This window comes from Micrasema longulum, unplaced genomic scaffold, assembly GCF_059751315.1.
Source record: "Micrasema longulum isolate JH-2025_06_02 unplaced genomic scaffold, ASM5975131v1 h1tg000133l, whole genome shotgun sequence".
NCBI classification, from domain to species: Eukaryota; Metazoa; Arthropoda; class Insecta; order Trichoptera; family Brachycentridae; genus Micrasema; species Micrasema longulum.
In genome coordinates this window covers 81461-97301 of record NW_028277339.1, presented here as the reverse complement: position 1 = coordinate 97301, position 15841 = coordinate 81461, and the positions used below count along the sequence as shown (strand labels likewise).

The 15841-nt window shown below is 32.8% G+C and overlaps 1 protein-coding gene across 1 annotated transcript in view; it reads right to left on the bottom strand.

Moving 5' to 3' along the window:
* Positions 1–15412, bottom strand: part of fng (Fringe glycosyltransferase) — a 172597-nt gene extending 157185 nt beyond the window's left edge. The window contains exon 1 of the mRNA XM_088241899.1: positions 15367–15412. The gene's annotated coding sequence lies outside the window, so the exon portion shown is untranslated. The remainder of the gene's footprint in view (positions 1–15366) is intronic.
* Between the last annotated feature and the right edge of the window lie 429 nt (positions 15413–15841).

Sequence of the window (15841 nt, the reverse complement as noted above, 5' to 3'; positions counted from 1 at the left end):
CTTTTATAGCTTTGTTGAATCTTTTCGTGTCCTGGCGGATGAGGAATCATACAGTTATGTGTGAAATAACACCAGAATGCTAAAGTTTTCGCCTCGATAGCTTATCACAGGTAAAAATCCTAAAATGCAAAATCAGTGGGAGATAATGGTTGGAGCGATCACCCATCTTGCTTGAGGTCCTCGGTTCGATTCCTGGCACGGTGGACGTGAGTAGAGAATATTTGTTTTAAATGTGGTTTTATATTGCAATATTACTTTTGTTACGATTCGCGTAGTTGTAATATCCACTATAATAAAAACCTTTCATTCAATTTGCACTCACAGTGATAGGGGAAATTTAAACAGTGGAGTAAAATTACATTAAAATAGCCATGTTTTAAATTGAAATTTTAAAAAGCAACTCGTTTATTGACAAAAAAATGTTTTTTAGTATAAACTGAAACCAATAAAAAGAAGGTCCTTTAACCGGTTTTTGGACATGTGGAAGAAGCGATTTCACTGCAATATTACACTGTTCCTGGACTGACACCTGAAGAGTACTACCACTAATCACCTCTCTAAAAATTAACGAGATACGCCAAAATTGGAGTACCAATGGAGTGCCCTATGCCCCATTCCAATGGGTACGGATAGAGAAATGAAAATATTTATGTTTTTTTAGGATCTTTCTCATTTAATATAAAACATATTTTAAAATCTTGTATTTAAATGTGGAAACGATATTTTTTCATTTGTGTGGTGAGTCGGTAAATATAATAAAAATTTTGTATTGTAATGTGAAATACGTAAAGAAAAATTAAAAGCACAGTTATCCTTATAACAGGTTTTCCTGTTGAGGAGGAGTCTTAAATTAATTTTGTATTAAAAATATTTCGAATTACAGCAAAAATATTTTTTTTTTAATGAACGAAAACGAATGAATTTACTAGCTAATACGCATGAATTTTCAAAATAACACTAGAATCTCATCAGTGCATATTACATGTAATATTGTAGGTATTTTATTATTTACCCAAAGCTTAGATAAGCAAGGGCTGTATTTGTACTCTTAAAAATAAACATCTTTCAACAGGTGTTTTAAATTTATCGACGTTATCGAATGTTCCTTTGTATTCGTGAATTGAAACGTGGGTGGTAATCTCTGCATCTTCCAAACAATATTCTAAGATAAGAATTACTAAGAATAACAATCCCTCGGTACAATAACTTTGATACGAGGAGCAACGATAAAACATTGCGACGATAAAGTGGAAGAAGAATGCAACGTGATAAGAAACTGAGTATCAATTTATCAGAAACAACAGGCACTTATAGAGGGACGTTAACAGATTTAGGTACCGAAGTATCTTCGTGACGACATACCAATGTTTTATATATCGACGCATCGTTATGGAAAACGTTATCAACCCTCCCCAAGTACTTTTTTAAATCTGAAATTAAAAAATCATAATTTCCATACCCGTGCCTGATGGTGCATGGTGCATAGGGCACTGCATTTAAGTAATCAAATGCATTTGATCTCGATTATTTTTGTTACATGATGGTAAAACAACCAGCCTTACGCTTCAGGTGCCAGTCTAGGGATCTCAAAATTTATTCGAGTGTAAAAAACATTTTTAGGGAATGAAAAATGATAGAATATAAAGATGTTTAAAAAATGTATAAATTCTGTGGCATTTAAGTAATGAGGTACCTAAGTATTTCATGTGAACCGTGTTGGGAATTAAACCCGAGACCTCTTACATGGTAGGCAAACGCGCTGACTATTGGACCACGAGGCAGACAAATCAAAAAATATACGTAAGCAGCAAGCATACGGCATCCGTGGTGTAAGACGCTTGATTTAATAACTAAGGGTTCCGGTTTCGATTCCCGGTGAGATCACAAAAAATAAAATACGATTTGGTCAAACCATGTCTTTCTCGGTCCTCCTCGATTTCTGCGCCCATCAACATTCGCATCGCAAATCTTTGTAGCCGAAATTGACGCCGTTCAAAACAGTTTTTATTAAAATATTTTTTTTACACATTTTCAAGAAACTTCGCCGTACAATTTAATGCTCTTATTTTTACCGCGCGTAAAAATACATTTTTTAAACCAAATTTCCCGTAGGTCTGATTCTTCAAATTATTCCTCATTCTTTAAAAAACCATAACATTCTATTCATCAATATTCTTCAGCAGACCGCTTTCCTCGAATAGATCGTAGACTTTTGTTACCAAAAATTGCAGGTCCTCTTTGTTGCTAGCAAGAAGCACGGCATTATCAGCAAACAAACGACAATTGATAATTAAATCCTCAGAGTAAAAATTATCTAGAGAAGCCCTTAAGCTCTATTGCATAGAACCAACGCGTTCCAAATTTAAACAACAAACATGTAGAAGACGGTTTTGGTTTACGCTCGCTATTCTCAACCCAAGTGCCTACGGCCCGTTGTATTGCAGCAATATGTAGCTAAGTTCATGGCCAATAATTATACAATAGTTTATCTTCATATGGGTTATTACTCTAAGGTTAAATCACTATTCTTAAACCGTTCAGTTCTTTTATATAGCTTTCTAGAAATAAGTTGAACAGCCATGGGGACCATCACACATTTCTGTTTTTCCTCAGTATTAATTTTCGGTAGAAAAGTATAACTACCTTAATAGTTTTGTAATAAAAGTAACGAAAATATGACAGTTACTTTAATACGAAATACGGATTTGGTGGGGTATAATTGAAAGCTTCATATTGCCAATCACTTCCTTTTACGTTTCCGAATGTCAATAGACCGGGTACTGTGAATGTAAGCTGCCGGAAATTAAACTCGGCCAAATCCGTTCCGAAGGAAAAGTGACTTTCAGATGTCGATTTGAAGAGCCTTTCACCATTTTTATAATTAATTCTAGCGTTAATAAAAATATAAAATTTTCTATCGGAATGTACTTGTTAAGAAAATGGAGAATCAATTGGATTCCGTGTTATTTAATCGTGAAATTGAAATATTCAGTTTAAGTATTTAATTAGAAAACGAAAATGCCGTACTGGTCACTAAATACTATTTTTGAAGTTACTGTGCGTGTGACGTCTCAAGTTATCTTCCCCTTCTTCTCGATGAGTTCTGCTGATTCGTCAGTTGACTTACCGTAAACCTGTCACGACTGTCTTTCATTGGCTGATTCGGAAAAACTAGTGACGTCATGCAAAGTAGTTTGTTTTTATTAAAATCATTTTTTTCATGCATTTTCAAGAAACTTCGCCGCACAATTAAACCATTTAATTTTTAGTTTTAGCAATTGAAAGAATACAGTTTTTAAAATCCAATTTCTCGTATGTTATAATAATTGCTAAAAAAAACGCATATTTTGTGTTATTTTTGTTGACTAAATGTATCGGAAAATACATTTTTATGAAATAAAAAAACCTAGTTATCAGTGCTTTTTTATACAGCAACAACGCCCACAACAGACCATCACGCCATTTTCCGGTGGGGGTAGGTATTGTAGGCAGAGAGAAACGCCACACCACCATAAATTTACAAACATGTTTCCCACATTTTCTACATTCATGCGTGTTCATACACGTGCAATGATTATTGTCAATATTGACTTGCCTATTTTAGAGTATTGATTAATTCAATCATGCCATATTTTTGGGTTTTTTCAAGGTACATTTTTGGTTTTAGGAAATATAACCACATTTCGGATTATCGTAGGCAACTGAAATGGCTCAAAATTAGACAGCGGAGAGACTTTCACTCCCTCTCACTTCTGTTCAATGTACTTCATAGTCCTAACGCTCCTATATACCTGCGTGAAAAATTTCAACGCTTATCAGTTCATGGTTTACCTCTTCGTTCTAATTCTCAAGGCACTCTCTTAATACCCATCCACAATTCCTCTTTCTTCTCTAACTCATATAGTGTCCATGCGGCTCGACTGAGGAATCATCTCCCATCCACCATCAAAGATGTTACTACATTATCTTTGTTTAAATCACGTCTGAAGAAACATCTCCTTTCTCTTCCTTAATCTCTCCTCCTTTCCTTTTCCCTCTTTCCTCTTTTTTCCTTTTTCTCATTGAGTAATAGTTTTGATTTAAGGTAATTTATAAACAAATACATTTATTTCTATTTTTATACATCTTTAGCTTTTTAATCTTTATTTCCGATTGAATATGTTCTGTAACTTGAATTATAAAAATAAAACTTTTATTTTATTGGTTGGTTGAAAGAAATTGCCATTTGGCAATAAGCCCGCCAATGTACAAATTACATTATGTATAAAAAGTTAAATAAATAAGAGTATTGGAAAGTGAAGCTACATAGGACATATTTTCACATATTTGTCTGTGAATTATGTTTCTACATTCAGTATACTTTAGTTCTATTTATCAATTCCATACTCCATTATGAACTGCTAATTTCTCCTCCTGAGATAAAAATTGTACCAATCCTTGATTTTTTTTTAAATTTCTAGATCTAGGTTCTGCAGTGTAAATGATAAGACTCCTATGCATGTGAATATGATGCTTTTAGCAAAAGAAGCCGCAAAAAAAAAAAACTTACGGTCATTTGTCACAATAGGTGTACAGAGGTTGCAGCAACGAGCTCATTTAGCACTAACCTTCATATTTAAGAAAAACAACAACAACAACTTTATTTAAGAATAAGAGTGAAAATAACGTAACAATACGTCTAAATATTATTTGGGACAGTAGTCAAGGGGAGCGCGTCGCCAGGATTCGCCTTTATTTGCCTCTGTCTCCAGTACTTCAGGAAGCTTCCTGGAGAGAAACGCCAGCCTTTTAGGGCCATACAATGTAAAATGTTTGTGTAATCATACAAGCATTATTCAGAGATTGTTTCAATGCATTAAAAAATTGAATAATTTGTGTAATTTCGTGGGTAATTATTTCTCCACGAGCCGGTCGCGGTCTTGTGTACGCGGTATGTGAGCCGGCCGCACGCCCCAAGGGCGGGCCATTACCCAATCGCCAGGGGCGGAATAATTTAATTTATTCACAGGTTTGTTCACAGTAGCGGGCCCAACCCGCGCATCTCCGAGTACCCTAATAACAGCCTCCGAATTCTTCGCGTTGGAGTAAGGAAAAATTAATCTAATTGCCATCGAGGAATTTTAAAAGTTTGATCATTAACCGCCACTGCGATGTTAATAATTTTTCAAAACAGTCCAGTTGGAATCAAATTCCTAAATCAATTCAAGTCATTCAGAATCAGAAATAAATAATGAAAATGGATTTGTATTCTAAAGTAACCTGAAATTTTAAATATGGCTACTGTTCGTTTATGTATTTAAAACACAACTAACCAAAAATCCTAATCACATTGGTATACATACATACATCATTAAAAAAAAAAAAAAAATTGAGTCATAACTTGTAGAAACAGAGAGAGATAACATTTTTAAAAAGGAAATATGGAAGTCTAGGGATTTACATAGCTTCTGATATATCAATGACTTGTTTAAGTGACCACTTTACACACTATGTATCATTCTCCATTCTGCCTTTGTTGAAACATCCACATTTTCCGAACCCTTCCATCTGTTGACTTTTGTGAAGTAAAAGAGCTGAAACCTTTATCATGTGGGTGTGACTCATCCGGCTAAACCATTTCACATATTACGCCTAATATTTGGATTCTTTTTATTTACCCCAACACTTGCCTTTTTAGATCATTTCCTAAAAGTCGTAAATGAGTTATGCTAAAAAAAAAATAATCGAGTCGGATTTGAACTTCGGAACGTTGATGCGAGATTCCATTACGCTATTATTATTCTTGACGGGTCCCTCGTGAATAGTTCTCTCCCTCCAAGCCCATGTCTATAAAGATTTACATTTTGCTAAATCTCCCCCTCCAAGCCCAGATACGTAAAGTATCGGGCTATTGGGTAGGGGGCGAGCTCTTTAACATCGCCAGGTTTAACCAGTGGTCCTCCGAGGACTAGGCTCCTTTTATGATGTAAAGCATCACATTCACATATAATGTGTATAGGTGTTTCCTCATCTGCACTGCAGAACCTACATCTAGAAGTTTTGGAACACACTAACACGGAACCACAACCATACAGCATATATAACATACAGGCTGGAGAAAAACACACTTGATTACTGTGATCTTACCAATAATCGATCTTGGAACCACCGTGCGTATAAATTAAAACTCTTAACTTTTGCACCGGGGAAGCCGCTCATATAAATAAAATAAATGCTGCCTTAAAAGTTTAAGTAAAATTTTCTGAATTTCCGGTGGATAGAAATTGTTTTGATTTATCAAAAATTACAGAAAAATGCAGATTCCTGCTGTTGATGATAAAATTTACATACGACGAATTAAAATTTAAAGAAAATTACAAAAAAACATTAGTACAATATTTTGAGTTTGTCCAAATTTTTGTAGACAAGGATTGGATTCAACTCCCTGGAAAGCTGTTTATATTAACATATTACAACATAGATGAAGAACATTTAAGAGAAGGTAATATAGATGTCTAGGCATCTACAGGGCTTATGACCTGTCAATGGCTGGTTTAAGTGGCCACTTTACACACTGTGTAACATTCACCATTCTGCCCATATTTGAACATCTATATTCCTTCAATTCTTTCATCTTTTCATGTTTGTGAAGTTAGAGCTGAAACCTTTCTTTAAGCGGGTGAGATTCATCTTGTTTAATTATTTCACCTACATACTAGGTCACCCGCATAAATAAAGGTTTCAGCTCTTTAACTTCACAAACATCAACATATAAAAGAATTGAAGGAATAAAGATGTTCGAATATGGTCAGAATGGTGAATGTTACTCAGTGTGTAAAGTGGCCACTTAAACCAGCCATTGACAGGTCATAAGCCTTGTAGATGCCTAGACTTCTGTATTATTTTCTCTTAAATGTTCTTCATCTCTGTTGTAATATGTTAATATACTTAGAATTTGGATACCTTTTCTAACACCACAATAATGTGAATAAATTGTATCACACTTGTATAATGAAAAATAACTAAATTCTCCAGAACTAAGGACAAAGGGGTTAAATAATAAATTCCGAGTAGGTGTCGCCGAGGATTCCCTGAAATTCTTTAACACCTGTTCGGTGATACACCTAGTTTAACAGCAATAAATTAAACATTATTCCTTTGCAACGATAACCCTTTTGTAAAATATGGTTTTATTTCTCAAAATATGCCTCAGGTAACATAGTAGATATATTTATTTATGTACGATTTCGAAGAACAGGCAAAAATACTACACAATGAACTTAAATGTGCTAACTATAGTGACATGCCTTACTACTTGATTTTTTTATTTATTTATTCATTCAAAATTACACTCATTTAAATATAAGTGAACTTATTAAGACTTTTTAGGCTATGCCCGTGTCAAGCCATAATAAATAACAATAAAAAATACAAAGCAAAATTAATTAGATTTAAATATAATGACATGTGATGCAATATAATAAAAATCCAGAAAAAATATTTATAAATAATAAATAACAAAATTTCAAAGAATACAATTTAAAAAAGATAATCAGACATAAATATTAAAATGTTAATTAAAAAATATTTTTTATAAACAAATGTAACAACAAATGTAGATTTATACATAATCAAATATACAAAATAAAAGTATCATTGAAATTAACAAAATAAAAGTAAAATATATTAGTATTGAAAAAAAACAAAATAATACTCGTAGTATCATTGAAATCAATAGAAAAAGAATATGTACATATATATATATAAAAACATAATTGAAATGATAATTGAGATATGGTTTCTATAAACTCACTTTACACCGTAGTAAGAAATAGGATTAATAAATAATATGCCAAATAAGACTAAGTGCTAAATTAAATAATACCAAAACACGTATTGAAAATAAAAAATGAAAAAAACATAAAATTACTTTGAATACAAATTTAAAATCAAGATTAACTCTTAAAAGCTGTGGTAAATAAGTCCTTTGCGCGCGGTGATGTAACGCCGTGTTACCACAAGCAAAAGACGGAATATTTTTAATTCAGATATTTAAAAAAATACATGGAGACATACTGTTTAACAGTTCTTTTTCAATAATTTATAAAAACAAACATATAATTTAGCCCTGTTATGGCAAAATAAATTTAAAATCATAAATACGCTGCTCATTTTACACGCGTGCGTCCCTCATCACTGTCAATAACCGGTTGAATCTGTTTTACACAAACGCCGGTCACAGAACAGCGTCTCTGTCGTAGACTAGAGTGACATTACAGACAAACTAAAGAAGACAAACACGGAATGACTACACTAACCAGACGAGACATAACGTAACTTGACCTTATAATTTATTTTATAACTCTTAAGGGTTTTTTTTTAAATTATAAGGAAATAAAAATATTTAAAAAACTGTTTTTAAAAACCAACTAAAAATTGTAATTTGTACTTCCAGTTTTAATTTACTCGATGTACAAATTAAATGTGTTTTATTTCTAACATGGTTTATATAAAAAATAAGAAAAAAAAATTTCTACATTAAACGGTTAGATGTTATTGCGTTTGGTAATAGTTTTATTACGAAGAAATGGCAATTTCAAATATAAGCATTCGGTATAGGTACTACCTCAGAGGCTTAAAGAGTCGCCAATACGGACAAAAACCATCATATGATTCAATTTTAATGTTTAATTTTGTTTATTTAGAAAAACAACAGTACAAAAAAATATACACAACATTATAAAAAATAAAAAAAACATAAAATAAAGTCAAATCAGTTTTTCACAGTAACACAATTATAAAAATCCAGTTCAGTAAGATATTAATACACGCAGAAGTGCATGTGTGTGAGGATGCGTGGGTAAGTGAGTGGTTTTGGTAGGTATGTGAATATGTGTATGAGTGTATTTGGGTGTGAGGGTGAGTTTAATAACGAAGTTAGCTAAACCAAACCGTGCTGTTAAACCAAAAACCAAAACAAAAATTTGGAACGCTTTTGTTCTATGCAATATAGCGAAAGGGCATCTCTATAAGCGGGAGCGAATTTTTACTCTATCCATCTTTACAATAAGTTTAGTTATTTCATTTACTGAATTAGCTTTAAAATGTAATTACCGCTGTTCACAGTAACTTATACGATCTAGGAGTACTTAGCATTGCTATTTTATAATTGCAAAATACATTTTTTTAAATTGTTTAAACTTCTTGTTTATTGACTGTCTGTGTCCAGGCGGGTGAAGAATACAATTACGTAAAATAGATCCCAAACTGGACGAGTGTTTTCGACTCGATGTCTGCTATCAAGTAAAAATATCAAATAAGGAAATCGAGTGAAGATACATCCAACTAGTCGTAAAGTGGTTGGGGCGTTCGCCTTCCATTATTGAGGTCCTTGTTTCGATTCTTCTCAGGGTGGACGGAAAATATTGATTTAAGGGGTTAAGATATTTAATCGTTTCTGGACTGACAACTAAAGCGTAAGACTAAACACCATACCTTTATGTAACAGTAAATCGCAATACGATGCATTTGCTTTACCAGTGCAGTGGCCTACGCATCACTGGGTGTGGAAAGATAAATGATGATGCTGATAATTCAAAATAAGATTGAATATTTTATTAATGTTAAGATTATTTTGAAACATTGTTAAAATAAGTCTTAAATATTTATTGGTTAATTACAATTGCATAAAAAAAATCAAGTTTATGAAAACTTTATGTTTAAAAATAAATTCTTGCGTCATAGTTGACAAAATACCTAGGTTGAATAAAATAAAGCATTTCGACGAAAACGCAATTATTTTTCTTTTTTCATAAATTTTTTGATTCGCAATTGGCCCTTAGGGACAAGGCTTAAGCCGAACCCTTTGACAAAATTTACAAGCGAGTACACTTGCAAAGAAAAGTATTTTCCATAAATATCATATTAATTTCTGGAGTATAGAATAATTTTGTAATCATAATAATAATATTTGTTTGATAACACTGTGCCATGGAATTTACTATGATAAAATTTATTGTTGAATGACCTGCTTTAGATAAGTAATAATTACATATCTACCTACTTACATACGTCTGTAATAATCATATTATAAATTCAATCAACCTATATTAACGCAATGAATTTTGATTGAAAACATACCTAGATAATTCGACATTTCTAATATACATAATAATATTATGAAATATGTACGCATATTTGAGTTAAGATCTGGTTTTAAAGTTTTAAGTATACAAAATTAACTTTTTTTCTTTACAGTTAAAACTATTTATTTTGATCGAAAAAGTGATAATTTTGTATGTTGCATTAATCCGAAGAGGTTGTTTCCGGATACCTGAAGGACACTGTTTGGGCCAATGAGCATATGCTGGTGGAAAGCAAAGTCAGAATATATTTAAAAAATGCATCAGCAAGAGCAGATACTGCTCGAACAAAACATCTCCTTAGAACTTCAGAATGAAAACGTTGCGACCTATCGCAGGTACAACCCTCAGACATAGGATACCAAATTAAATGATTCGCCGTGCAACTTAGAGGACATTGTGAGATGGAGTAGGCAGGTGGACTCATCGAGGATTCCTAAGATTGTTATGCACGAAATCATAGAAGGACGCCGTCCACCAGGACGACAACCGAAGAGGTGGAGGGAAAGTTGGACGTCTGCACTGCAGAATCGAGACTAATATCCTATCAAGCAGATCACAAGATCTATAGAAAAAATTAAAAGCATTATTCTATTATTATTGAAAAAATAAAAAGCATTATTCTATTATTATTAGTTTGTGTATTACACAAAAATTTAATCACAGTCAAATTCAAAGTCCTGGTGCCAATTATTATCAATGGAAACGAAGTATGCAATTGTAAAAATGAGGATGAAACTAGGTTGAATGCTGTCGAAATGCGATCTCTCGGGTGAATGTGTGGTAAACCTATGTACGGTAGGTTCACTATATGTTTTATGTAAGCCTGAGATGATCATTATTTACAACATCAAGCAAGAGGTGAGGCGTTGATTTGGACGTGGAGAGCAAATATACAGCAAAAATAACTAAAAATATTGATGACACGAATGTTGATGAAAAAAAACATATATCTGGACATGTCGAAAGTCAGAATAATAAGAAAATATATTAATGTCGAAGCAGCTAAGTCTGTATGCTAAGACAAAGTCATGTGACGTGATGGTTTGAATGAAATTCAATCAAATGTTAAAACATTGCAATCATACAAAAATGAGATAACTTCCTTTAATTCCAAGATACTGCCATGAAAATACGGCGTAACTTTATCGTTAACTAAACTATCGTGTATTCAAGATAGAAATAATTCCGAAAAATAAACATCTAAAATTCTCACATTTGAGCTTCAAAAACTGGTCTGTGAATACAATTAGCCATATTATATTATGAGTTTCCTTTGTATCGCGGGGTGGATATTTTGGTTCCAGTTAAACAAAGGATGAATATTTATATTTGTTTGACGCTCAGAACGGCTACCATTAAAATTAAATTAATTAATTCACGAATAACCAATTAAGAATAACTTTCGGATCAATGGTATTAAAATCGGTTCGAAAGTCGAATCTGTGAGCAGCAGTTAGTACTTCAAGACTGGTTTACCAATAACCCTTTAAACCATTCGTTATTAAGCAAATAAAAAAAATTGGTTTAAATCAATGAATTGTTTTTTTTTTTTCAAGTTGAGGAAACCTGCCTTCAGGACAACTAAACTGTCTTAACAATATAAAAATTATGTGCGACGAACATTTTAATCATGAATATCTGACGCATAACTTAAATCTTAGATGATTTTCGTAAAATATAGTCAATTGAGATTCACTCAAGAAATAAATTACCAATGATACTTAAATCTACAAATTAGGAATAAATTTCATAGCTTTCTTTAAAACTGGTATAATAATAAAGATACGAGTCTCGAAGATTTCGCAAAAGCGATGAAATTGGTAACTTGTTGTTACAAATTTGTTTGGTGAATTTCAAGTAGTATCTATAAAATTTCAATGACCTTTTACCAAGAATGTTTACTAACAAACTTGATAATTTTTAGTGAGATTTATACTCAACATGAAATTTACTGGCAATAATTATTCTTAGTAATAAGTACTTTAGTAAATATATTTTCAATAACAAATGCTCGTTTAGTGGTAAAAATGCTCACTGTGCTTATTCGTTTTTCAATTGTAACTTATAAATTCATGTTATTTTTTCATTAATTTTGAATAAGTAGTAGTTTTGGGGGATAGAGGGTTAAAGGAGGCGGACCGCGCCCACTCAGTTTTCGACGATCATATTAATTATTCATCAGAAAAAAACTATAGACGTACAATTTACGATTCGATTTACATTTAAGATTTATAAACTCGTATATGATCCAGTTCTGATATATTTTTTCATAGGCGGATTTAGAAATAATGGTTTATACCAAATCTACAATACTAATGCATTATAATATGACCTTTTTTTATATTAAGAGAGAAGAAAAGGTTATAACATATTATTTTTAGTTATTTTTTAAATGTATTTTGAGTAAGTCAAATTGTTTGTAGATAAGACTGGATTCCACTTCCTGGGGAGTTATCGAGTTACTGTCTGGTTTAATTATTCACTATACACTGTGTGCCATTCACCCTTTGGTAGTTTGTTGATTTAACCAACTGCCCCAAGAAGAAGTATGAATATTGAGAAGTATTTTCAGGCAATACTAAGTAGATGCAATAATCTAATCTGATGAATCTCACCCGTATCAATAAGAGTTTCAGCTCTCGAACTACATAAAAATCAACAGCTGGAAGAATTGTAGAAATGAGCATGCTAAAAATAGCCACAATGGTGAACGTTAGACGGGGTGTAAAATGGGCACTTCAGTCAGCCAATGACATTTATCATAAGTCCTGTTAATACCTAGACTTCCATATGGATTTTTTTTTAATGTACGTATCCAACATAGATGGAGAACATTTTTAAAAGGGGAATATTATAAAAAATATAAAATAAAAAAAATCATAATACTTTGAAAAAAAAAACATTTTTGCAATAGGTATAGTATATATTATAATATACATGCCACATTTACTTTACACCCGGGTCTAGAATGATGTAAGATTCGCTAGAATATATATGAAATATTTATTTATTAATTATAATTCGTTATAGGCAGGCATCCTTTGCTGGTGCGCCTATATTTCGTGACTTTCGTGCTGCTTTTTGTCTGCGTTGTTCTTCCTTCTTAAAAGCATCCTAACGGCTTTTTAACTGGTTGACCAAAATTGAATTGACAACTAGGCCTTGCAATTTATTCCAGTCTGAAACTACCCTGCTGGAAAGGAAATCTTTCTTGGCATTGAGGTAGCATTAGGGACGATAGAGCTTCCAGTTTTGACCACATACATTTGTGTTGGGATTTAATTGATGCATCTCGTGCAGTGGGCAGTCATAGTAATCATTAATTTAATATGTATCTATCAAGTCCCTCTATCTTCTGTAGTTTTTATAATTACGTAAGTCCTAATGTTTTTAAAGCTACCGTGGAAGAGCAGAAGTGAGTAATTTGGGGATTTTTGTAGCACATATTCGGACTATTTCCAGTAGCTTGATGTCTTTAGTGAAGTAAGGACTCCATACTTGATATCTATTCTTCGGTTAAGGTCTACATAGGTGTTGAATATTTTTTTGAAATATCTTCGATGTACATTTTCGAATTCATTTTTATCAACAACAAAAAATGACTTGGCTTTCTTGGCGATAGATGATGATGTGAGCTTCCCATATTAAATCCATTGATATAATTATGACAAGATCTTTTGATGCTTTACGGGTTTGAGTTAGACACCACCCAATATAAAAGTATACATAGGATTGTTTTTGCCTATGTAAAGAAAAGTACGTTATTCAGCTTACTGCAAGATTAGCCAGTTTTTAGTCCATTCGTTGATGTGGTCCAAATCCTGGAGTAGTTGTCGAGAGTATAGAATTAAAACATAGTATATAATGACACTCATCCACACCTAATGATAATAATATTTGGCTGATTTATATAGCGCCATTTTTGTGAAAAATCACCTCAAGGGCGCTTTACAATTGAATACTTAAACTTACACTCTAACTAAGTTAAGTGACATATTATATTTTCTGATTCTAAATTGAGGGTATGATAAACTAAAGAAGTAAGATTTTAGTTGGGATCTGAACTGACTGGGACTGTCGATGATTCGTATGTTTAAAGGCAATTAGTTCCTGGCTAACTAACTAACTAACTAACCATCACGCCATTTCCCCGGAGGGGTAGGCAGAGAGGATAGAACGCCACACCACTCTGTCCTGGCACACTTCCTTTGCTTCCTTCACATTCATACATCTTCTCATGCACGCACGTCGATTATTCCGACTTTTCACATGACCACTTTCAAGAATTTGTTGTACTTGATCATGCCATGTCTTTCTCGGTCTTCCTCGACTTCTACAACCAGACACATTCGCATCATAAATCTTTTTAGCCGTTCTTTCATCATTCATTCGCTCCACATGACCGAACCATCGCAAAAGACTTTTCTTAATTTTGTCGATAATGCTTAACTCAGCCTTGCATTCTGCTCTAATTTCGACATTAGGGCACCTATCATACATTGTTTTTCCGCACATTCGCCTGAGGGATCGTATTTCAACAGCATTCAGTCTACTTTCGTCCCTTTTTTTCAGACTCCATGCTTCGCTTCCATACATTAGGGTTGGTACCAGAACTCCATTATGAACTGCTAATTTAGCCTCTTGCGATAAACACTTATTTGCTACGACAGACTTTAAGGCACCATTAACTCTGTTACCGGCACTAACCCTCCTTTCAATATCCTTGTCCATATTTCCATCTCTAGTAAACATACTACCCAGACATACAAATTCTTCGACCTGTTTCAAACTTTCTCCATTTACTACAATCTTACATTCAGTCATAGTTACATTTCTTTCAAAGACTATGACGTTCGACTTTTGCACATTCATTAGCAAATCACTCTCCTTGCACACTTCGTAAACCTTTGTAACCAAGGATTGCAGTTCCTCTTCGCTGTCAGCTAGGAGGACTGCGTCATCGGCGTACAGAAGGCAACTGACAATTAGATTACTCATTTTCGCTCCCACATCCATACTTTTCAATTCTTTCATACATTTATCCATGTATATGTTGAATAACCACGGTGACATTACACATCCCTGTTTGACTCCTTTAGAGATGTCAAACCAGTACTACAATAAACTTATGTATGTAAATAAATAAATTTTTAAAAATAATAGTTGAATAAAAAATACTAAAACTTTTACACCTAATCCAACTAAAGCAACTAAGTATTTTAATTCTAGTCATACGACTAACTTGTTTTTTCTTGATACACAGGACTATCAGCATCAGTAAAGAACCAGATCTGTAACAACAAAATACATACATTAGATTTTAAAAACAATTACACACATTATTTGTTATAGATAGCTTGGTCTTTATTCCAAGTCTGAATAGACGTTGGAAAATGCAGCCTTAGGAGCCGCTTTTCGCTGGTTCTTCGTAAGGTAAGTGCGACTTCCTATGTCTCATGATACAGATATTCTTTCTATCCCTATCATACTTATTTTTTCGCAAGTTTTCTTTTCCAAATGTTGTAGAGACATTTTCAAAAATATTTACTTTCTACAGTGAACCACATTTAAAAAAGAAATATATGTTTAGGTACTTATTAATAAACCTTTAAACAATATTTATTTTTTTATTTTAAAAAAACTGAACTAATTTGTTCTGTTTTCCATCTCATCTTTATCTTCATCATGAGTGCCATAATTTTTTTTAAATAAAAAAA